Source organism: Peromyscus maniculatus, chromosome 1, assembly GCF_049852395.1.
Source record: "Peromyscus maniculatus bairdii isolate BWxNUB_F1_BW_parent chromosome 1, HU_Pman_BW_mat_3.1, whole genome shotgun sequence".
Lineage (NCBI taxonomy): Eukaryota > Metazoa > Chordata > Mammalia > Rodentia > Cricetidae > Peromyscus > Peromyscus maniculatus.
Window position 1 is genome coordinate 202,601,308 of NC_134852.1, and position 9,976 is coordinate 202,611,283.

Here is a 9,976-nt window from a genome sequence, read left to right on the forward strand (position 1 = left end):
GACAGCCAACTGGAACCATCAGGAGGCCTCTGGATCAGGAGGGCTGCAACCCCTTTGGGGGTCAAACAAACTTTTCACAGGGTTCACATATCAGATATTCTGCATATCAGATATTTACATTATGATTCATAACAGTAGCAAAATTACAGTTATGAAGTATCAACAAAAATAATTTTATGATTGGGGCCACCACAGCATGAGAATCTATATAAAGGGTCAGAGTATTAGGAAGGTTGAGAATCACTATTTTAAGGAGACTATAATTTCTGGCAATAGGATGAGGGATACATAGTTCAGTATACACTTTCTTTTTAACTTGAGTTTACAGCTTGGGTAAAGCAATAGTCCTAACTGCCAATCTTCTTACAAAACATAATATAAACAGTATATAAATGCTAGTACCCTTATCTCTAAGCCTTTTCACACAATTAAAACCTTTAGCACATCTGTCTAGAGGCACAGATTTGGTTTTGGATGCCCTATAGTATCATTATATTTTTTTCAACTAGCACACTCACTGGTTGACCAGTATATCACCAGTTTGTTGCATGGAGTTTACTATAGTTACCAGCATGTGTAAGGAAGTTGTAGGTGTGTCTGCACCATAGCGATATCATGACTAGAAGATACAGGTCAACGTAGGCAGCTGTTATAATGTATCTTCTCTTTACATAGGAGTCCTTACTCTAATTTATCTGTATTTTCCTTACAACTATCCACCCACATAGTTTCCAAAATCTACCTCCTCTACCTACACAGTTTTCTCTGACTTCTCTCTTAAGCTCTTACAATAGCACTCTAAGCTGCTTTTTGAATGCACCATCTCTTCAATGCATCTATCATATTGTTGCCATGGTGAGCTTCATGATACATGCTCTGCTCCTGTTATTTTTCTATTCAAAATACTAGCAGTGATTCTTCATTACTTAGCAAGAAAATTATTCTGCCTGGCATCCAAGGCCATCTACAACCAAATACACTTCCCTCTGTTCTTTCTCCTACTCTCTATATGAGGCAAATGTCTCTTGAACCTCCAGTTGCTCTTCTTTCTCAGCTGCATGATTTGCTTTGATTTTTGCTCTTACAACATTTTGTTTCCTCTTTTGGAACTTTTCAACTGCCATTTCTCTTTTTAAAAGATTCATTTATTTTCATTTTATGTGTATGGGTATTTTGCTGCTTTATATGTCTGCACCATGCATGCATGTCTATGATGGCCACTAGTGGCTAGATCCACACTCTGATCTTCAGGTAAGACTTATTTATTAAAGTAGAAACAAAATATCACCACATTTCCCCATTTTGGGTCTAAAATAAAAAAGGTTATAACTAATACAAGAGAAACTGTATACAATAAGTACAGTAACTATATACAACCTATATAGGCAATAAATATATCAACAATGTCTAGTCCATCTGCATGTGACAAATTCAGAGAAAATACTTCATTATCTATCCTATCGTGGTGAGTACAAAATTTTGTACCTAATTTACTTTTTATTCTAACTTGCATTACCAAAACTGTGTTTTAATGTCTCTCAATCTTATACATTTTCCACCTCTTTAGTGAATTTCTTTTCTGAATCTGGTAACAAATAAAACTATAAATATAACTACAAAGTCTTCAACTCCATCACAGACCTGAGAAGGAAATAGTATCACCTGAGTAAACAAGAAGTGCAAGCAAGTGACTTCCAAAACAGTGTGAGAAATGACAGAAACAACTGGCTTCCTGGACAGTCACCCAAGGTTCCTCTGTAATGTTGGGGCACCCATCTTCAGCTCACAGGTCCAATGTATGCCTTTGCCACACCTTCTATCTACTTCAGAAAGGAGATGTGTTCTGTTGGAATTATTCTTAGAAAAAACATTGTTTCTAGGAAAGCATTGTTTATAATCCCTTTTTAGTTGACCATGTTTATCACAACTGAAACACCCAACACTTCAATTTTTCTTCAAACCTCTGGAAATCACCTCTCCTATCCAAGCATCATCATGGTTAGGAGATTCAATATTGATTATTTCTTGGATCCATTATTCTAAGGGTGTGTAATCTTGCTTTTAATGGCCTAATTACTCTTTTGCATTGTGCATTAGCATTTTCAAAAGTGAGATATTCAATTATTATTTGTCTAGCTTCTGAATATGGTATCATTCTATTTACTGCTGAAGTTAATCTTTGTAAGAAATCAGGGAAGGCTTCTTTTGGTTCCTGCATAACTTTAGTAAATGGCTCAATTTTCTTTCCTACTTTTTTAATTCTGTCCCAAGCATTCAAGGCTGCTACACAGCATAAAGCCAGGGTGTGGTCATTATATAGAGATTGCCATTGTACATTAGCATAATCTCCCTCTCTAAGAAGTTAAGAGATTTCAATACTTCTAGCCCTACTTTGTTGTTCAATGGTCTTAGACTCATCCTTCCACCAGGTACTCTACTGTAATTGGGGACCAGGCTACAATACTCCTGTAACCAAGTCTCTCCAGTCTTGATAATAATCTTATTAAAAGTTGATCATGAGTTTAACATCTGCTTCACAAAAGGTGAATGCATGCAACATGAGACTATCACTTCCTTTAATTGCCTCAAATCTAACATTTGCACAGGAGTCCATTCAGCTTTTCCACAGCCTTGAGGATATCTATCATTTGGCAGTTGCTATAAGCTTACAGGATAAATTAAAGTTGGCTATTTGAAAACCTTAGGATGTTCCTCTGTAACCTTATAATGCCATGCTGAGATTGGTTCTCCTTAAAATTCCCCTGTCTGGGTCTGCATATGATCTGTTTTAATGTGTTTTTCTAAAAAATTTTATCTTGGCACTCATATTAACCAATTTTTTAAATGTTAAAACAAAAATGATCAAACATATAATATTTATAATTGACATTACATAATTTCCATTGGAAAAAAGGGATCAAATTCAGCAGCAGTTGCATCAAGGGTATTAGTTTCTTCAGCTTCATCATTATTGCCAATAAAATCTTCATGTACAATAGGGTTTAAATCAAGTAGAGTTTGTTTTAAACAGGTCTGAACCTCATTTTTTATTTCCTAGGTGTTCAACTCCGTCAATAAAATCTTCGAAATGCAGTTTGGGGAATAGCCTATGTGCCCAGTGCTCCATGTGTCTGATTAGTGTTTTCAGGTCTTCAGCTAAATGACCTTTCCCCTTGAATTTTGTCTTATCAGACACACGCCTTAAGGCTGAAAACCCTCTCTTTGAAGTTAATCTAATGGAATCTAGCTTGGGTAGATTCTTCTTATCTGTTCTCTTTTGTGGTACAGGAACAGGTGCTCCACTCCCTAATTCTTCATCAGGCTCAGCTTCTGCAGGATCTCTCTCAGGAGAGGCTGGAAGTGGGACGGGAGAAAAAGTGTCATCTTCTACATGCTCATAGTCTGATAATTCAAACAAGCCATTCCCTTCTTACTCTAACATCTTTTACTCACACAAAATGGCTGCCATTGCCGAACACACAAACAGCCTCTCTCACAAGACTCAGGAACTCTGAGAGGAGAGCTGGGAAACTTGGTTAGGATTCATGTTACAGATATATAGTTGAAAAACAGTTTGATATTAAGGTAATTTAGCAAAATAATAGTAGTAGGTTTGTCCCTAGAACCTATGAGCTTTCAAACAATGGGTGTTTAGCCAGATCTACAGTACTAGCCATGACTTCCCACCTGTGGAGCAGCCTTAAATCTAACCACAGAATGGTTGGATACCTCTGTAACAATTATGCCACTACCACATCTATGCACATATCTTACCAGTTGAATCATTATTGTGGCTCAGAGCATCCACAACTGAGAAATATTGTTAAATATCTTTCTCCATTTCTTGGGTATATGCCCAAGAGTGGTATAGCTGGATCTTGGGGGAGATTGATTCCCAATTTTCTAAGAAAGCACCATATTGATTTCCAAAGTGGTTGTACAAGTTTGCATTCCCACCAGCAGTGGAAGAGAGTTCTCCTAGTTCCACATCCTCTCCAGCATGAAGTGTCTGCAGTGTTTTTGATCTTAGCCATTCTGACATGCATAAGGTGGTATCTCAGAGTCATTTTGATTTGCATTTCCCTGATGATTAGGGATTTTGAGCAATTACTTAAATGTCTTTCAGCCATTTGAGTTTCCTCTGTTGAGAGTTCTCTGTTTAGTTCTAAAGCCCATTTCTCAATTGGACTGTTGGTCGTTTTGATGTCTAATTTCTTGAGTTCCTTATATATTCTGGATATCAGTCCTCTGTCAGATGTGGGGTTGGTGAAGACCTTTTCCCATTCTGTAGGCTGTCCCTTTGCCTTGTTGACCATATCCTTTGCTCTACAAAAGCTTCTCAGTTTCAAGAGGTCCTATTGATTGTTTCTCTCAGTGTCTGTGCTACTGGTGTTATATTTAGGAAGTAATCTCCTATGCCAAGGCATTCAAAACTACTTCCTACTTTCTCTTCTGGCAGGTTCTGAGTAGCTGGATTTATGTTGAGGTCCTTGATCCACTTGGACTTAAGTTTTGTGCATGGTGACAGATATGGATCTATTTACAGCCTTCTACACATTGATACCCAGTTATGCCAGCACCATTTGTTGAAGATGCTTTCTTTTTTCCATTGTACACTTTTGGCTTCTTTGTCAAAAATTATATGTTCATAGGTGTGCAGGTTAATGTCAGGGTCTTCAATTCGATTCCATTGGTCCACATGTCGGTTTTTATGCCAATACCAAGCTGTTTATATTACTGTAGCTCTATAGTAGAGCTTGAAGTCAGGGATTGTGATGCCTCCAGAGGTTGTTTTATTGTACAGGATTCTTTTGGCTATCTTGGGTTTTTTGTTTTTCCATATAAAGTGGAGTGTTATTCTTTCCAGGTCTGTGAAGAATTGTGTTGGTATTTTGATGGGATACCCAAGAAATGGTCAATCATACCATAAGAGCACTTGCTCAGCTATGTTCATATCAGCATTGTTAGTAATAGCCAAAACCTGGAAACAACCTAGATGCCCTTCAACTGAAGAATAGATAAATAAATTGTGGCACATATACACAATGGAATACTACTCAGAAGAGAAAAACAATGACATCATTAAGTTTTTCAGGCAAATGAATGGATCTAGAAAAAAATCATCCTGAGTGAGGTAACCCAGACTCAGAAAGGCAAACAGGGTATGTACTCACTCATAGGAAGATACTAGAGGTGGAACAAGGATGCGTGAACTGCTACTCACATCACCAGGGAGGCTACCTGGAAAACAGGACCCCAAGAAAGACACGAGGATTGCCCAATAACGGAGAAATGGCTGAGATCTACATGAACAACCTGGACATGAGTGGGAATAATGAAGGGTGAGGGTTGAGGGAAAGAGAGCCTGTGAGAGCGGGAGATCCCAGCTGGATCAAGAACAGAGAGAGAGAACAAGGAATAGAAGACCATGGTAAATGAAGAACACATGAGAAAAGGAAGAAATAAAGTGCTAGAGAGGCCCACAGAAATCCACAAAGATACCCCCACAACAGACTGCTGGCAATGGTCAAGAGACAGCTGGGACTGACCTAATCTGGTGACGGGATGGCTAAACACCCTAATAGTCGTGCTAGAAACTCCATCCAACAACTGAGGGATCTGGATGCAGAGATCCACAGCTAGGCCCCGGGTGGAGCTCTGGGAATCTAATTAGCGAGAAAGAGGAGGGTTTATATGAGCGAGAATTGTTGAAACCAAGGTTGGATAAAGCACAGGGACAAATAGCCAAACGAATGGAAACACGTGAACTATGAACCAAAGGCTGAGGGGCCACCAACTGGATCAGGCCCTCCAAATAGGTGAGACAGTTGATTGGCTTGATCTGTTTGGGAGGAATCTAGGCAGTGGTTCCGGGTCCTGTGCTCATTGCATGGGTTGGCTGTTTGAAATGTGGGGTTTATGCAGGGACGCTTGGCTTGGTCTGGGAGGAGGGGACTGGACCTTCCTGGACTGAGTCTACCAGGTTGATCTCAGTCCTCAGGGGAAGCTTTTTGCCCTGGAGGAGGTGGGAATGCGGGGGGGGGGGGGCTGGAGGGAAGGGGAGGGGGCGGAGGGGGGGGAGAACAAGGGAATCCATGGCTGATATGTAGAACTGAATGGTATTGTAAAATAAAATTAAAGGAAAAAAGAAAGGAAAAAAATATCTTACTCTAATATCAGTCTGCATAAGACCTTTTCGTACTATGAAAACTAGTTAGTAGGAAAGAAGCTTCTGGGACTGTGCCAGCTTGATTTATTTTATGTCCTATGACCAAAGTGAGTTTTCAGGAATAGGATCTTAACATCAGTTGTCCTTGCTAACAAAGACCAATGCCAGGCTGAATTATTTTATGGGTCTCTGGAATCTTCTCAAGCAACTAAAGGAAAGGTATCTTGTATCTGGCATTAGGCTTGATGTTTGGCAACCTATGGCCTTTGGGAAAAGCATTATTGCCCAAGTAGGATAAGTCCATTTTAAACTCTAATATATATATTCTAATATGTATGTGTAGATGTTACCAACCGTCTTATTAAAATAAGAAACACAGAACCAATGTAAAAGAGAAAGCCTAGAGGTCAGAGCTCAGAGCTAAAATCTTACCTCCTGCAGTGCTCCTAGCTTCCCAAAAGAGAGCTACTACCTGTGTGTCTGTCTTTAAATAGTCTTTCTATTCTGCCTTGTCATTGATTGTAAACCCAAACACATGACTGCCTCGTCACTGCCTGTAAGTACTGCCCTCCAGGTCTTAAAGGCATATGTCTCCAATGCTGGCTATATCCCTGAACACACAGAGATCTACCTAGCTCTTCTACCAAGTGCTGGGATTAAAGGCGTGTGCTACTGCTGCTGCTGCCGCTGCCGCTGCCGCTGCCGCCGCCGCTGCCGCCGCCGCTGCCGCTGCCGCCGCCGCCGCCGCTGCCGCCGCCGCCGCCGCTGCCGCCGCCGCCGCCGCCGCCGCCGCCGCCGCCGCTGCCGCTGCTGCCGCCACCACCACCACCACCACCACCACCATGCTCTTGCTATGGCTCTAATAGCTCTGACCTCTGGGCAAATTTATTTATTAACATACAATGAAAATCACATTTCAGTACAAATAAAATACCACCATAAGTATGTATGTGTGTGTTATGTGTTGTTGTATGTGTGTCTTAGTTACCCCTTCCCCCTCTCTCTCCCCTTCCTACCATTCCCTTTCTTACTTGTCTCTCCCACATTATTTCTCTTCCCTCTTCATGCCTCTGTGTTCTAGTATTTCTCCTACTGAAAATTCACCCTCAATGGCATCTTTCTAGTTCCCTGGCTTCAATAGGCATTTCAAGTAAACAACCATTTTGTATAGTATAAGCACTATTAGTCTACAACTTTTGTCTTTTTTTTCTCTATCTCTAATACCTAGGGCAAATTTCTCATAAATATTGCTAATGTAGAAGCAAATGATAGCTAGTGAATATTAAACTGGAGAGCAGTAAATTCAATGCAGAGAATGAAGGAAAGCTGGACTAGTCCTAAGAGCAACCTCTGAGACAAAAGAGGATAAACTTTCATTTGAATATTACATGTACTTTCAATTAAATCAATCTAGACTTGTTCATAACCAATGTGTCAGAATATCAAAAGGAAGACTGCACAGAGAAGTTCTGAGGGAAAGCTGTGTTATTAAAATTGTATCCTGTTTGTAATTAAGGTAGCACTTTCCCAAAATGAAAATGTTGGCACTGCTTCTATACTTAATCATAATTCTACACAAAACTCTGAAAAATAGTCATTAATCGTTTCAGTAATTTACACAGTATAAATTGCTATCTTGACACATATAAGATCAGTTTTGTTCTTCTTTCTCACAAATACAAATACAGAATGATTTTTTTGTCTTTGCTGATTCATGCTGACTTGTTAGGAAGTGCTAAAAATACAATTATTCATCGTTAAGTCTGTGTTATATATAATGGCCTATAAATCACTAGAAAAGATGTTACAATGTGGAATTCATAAAATATAGTTTTAAAGGCTAGAGAGAGGACTCAATGGTTAAAAGCACTTTCTGCTCTTGCAGAGGACCTGTCATGTGGTGGCTTAAAAACATCTATCTATAGCACTAGGTCCAGGGAATCTGATGCCCTCCCTCTCTTGCCTCTGAGGAAACAGCACACATGTGATACACAAACTTACACATGGACACAACCTTCATACACATAAAATGAATAAATATTTTTTTAAAAAAACATTGTTTTAAGGCATAAATTCATTATTTTGTGTGCTTTCCCATTGAACATAAAGTGTCCTTGATAGCTCCATGAATCCACTTTACACTTGTCTTTACAGTATTTGGTTACCAATAAGGATACTTTAAAATATACAGTGGCACTTAAGACTGAATTTTTCAAAGACATTTGTAGAAGTATAGATCTCTTTTGCAAATTGTTTATTTATTTTCTTATCCACTTTTCTTATTAAAAATTTCCTAAAATGTAGGCCAAAATTTATTAGTCAGTGTAGCTCTGAGAGAATGTGGAGGCAGGTAAATATTGATCCGTCAAACCCATGAGTGATAACATACCTTTGTACTCCCTTTGACAAATCATCGACCATCATACATGAAATCAGTAGATAAGGGGTTATAGGTTCAAAGTTGTAAACTTGTTAAATTTTAATAATCAGTTTCAAAGTATATTTACTATATCTCAAGCAAAGCTCAGATGTTCAAAAAACATTATGAGTTAGATCATTGTTATAAAATTCATCAGCTTTTTGGATATTTATTAAATCGATAAAAACTTTGAGATCAGGGATATAAAACCTGTCTTGATGTCTAGCATTTGATAGGTTTAAATCAGGCCTATATTTAAGTCTTGGTCATCAGGCTTCATTGTTCAAAATTGAGAAATTTGTATTTCCAAGCTAACTTTTCATTTTCATAGATGAAGAAAATAATATAATCTGAGAATTTCACATATTTTAAACGACATCACTTCTGCATACGTTTAGCTGGTGCCTAAGAAACTACACTATCACTAGATGCTAACAACTGTCTGTTACAATTCTGTCACTGATTGTAACCTGGAAAGCAGACAATGGCATTCATATTGCTGTTTAAGGAAAACCAGAGAGAGGAAGGGCTTTCTTTCCTCCAATCTAATTGGTCAGTTTATTCAACTTCATGTCCATATCATCTTAGAGTTATACTTCTGTTTCATGAAAATCAAAGGCTTAATGAACAATCTACAAAATAGTATATATTTCTTTTTGACTGCTTATTGTTTTGAGGTGACTGTGGACATAGATTTGATACTGGATTGCAAGAACCATTGTTTTAAGGAAGGTCAAAAACTCCTGAAAATACATATACAGGTAAGACTTGACAGATTATATTTAGGAATACACACACACACACACACACACACACACACACACACACACACATATATATATATACATTGAATATATATACAATGAATATATATATATATATATTCAATAACAATTATTGAAAAGTGGAGGCCATGATATTTTAAGGAGAGCAAAGAGGGGTATATGGGAGTGTTTGCAGAAAGGAAGTAGAAAGGAGAAATGTTATAATTATATTATAATCTTACAACAAAAATTTCAAAAAAGAAATGGAAGCTATTTAATTAAGAAATCCCTTTGCTTCCAATGATGGCTTCTGATTTTTCAGAGAAAGTATATAAAACATTAAAACTGAGATTTCTTAACTGATGCTATAATGTCATGTTGCCTGTGTGGCTGTCAACCACAATATAAAACCATGCTGCCTGTGTAGATTGTTCACACAAACAATGTGTGAACAGTCTACCTGCTATTAGAGACTGGGTAGATAATCCTGCAGATGGAGAGATTTTCCTATGAAGAAAGATCTCTTCTGCATCACATGGACCTCATCTTGGATGATAAAGTCATAGAATCTTGATGACTTGATCCTTGTCTCCATTCTGCTTAAAAGAACATCAGCTGGGTCCT

General features: G+C 38.3%; 1 pseudogene; it reads right to left on the reverse strand.

Annotated features, from left to right (window-relative positions):
* Nucleotides 1–2,889: 2,889 nt before the first annotated feature.
* Nucleotides 2,890–3,442, reverse strand: LOC102919104 (TIMELESS-interacting protein pseudogene; annotated as a pseudogene).
* Nucleotides 3,443–9,976: the final 6,534 nt, after the last annotated feature.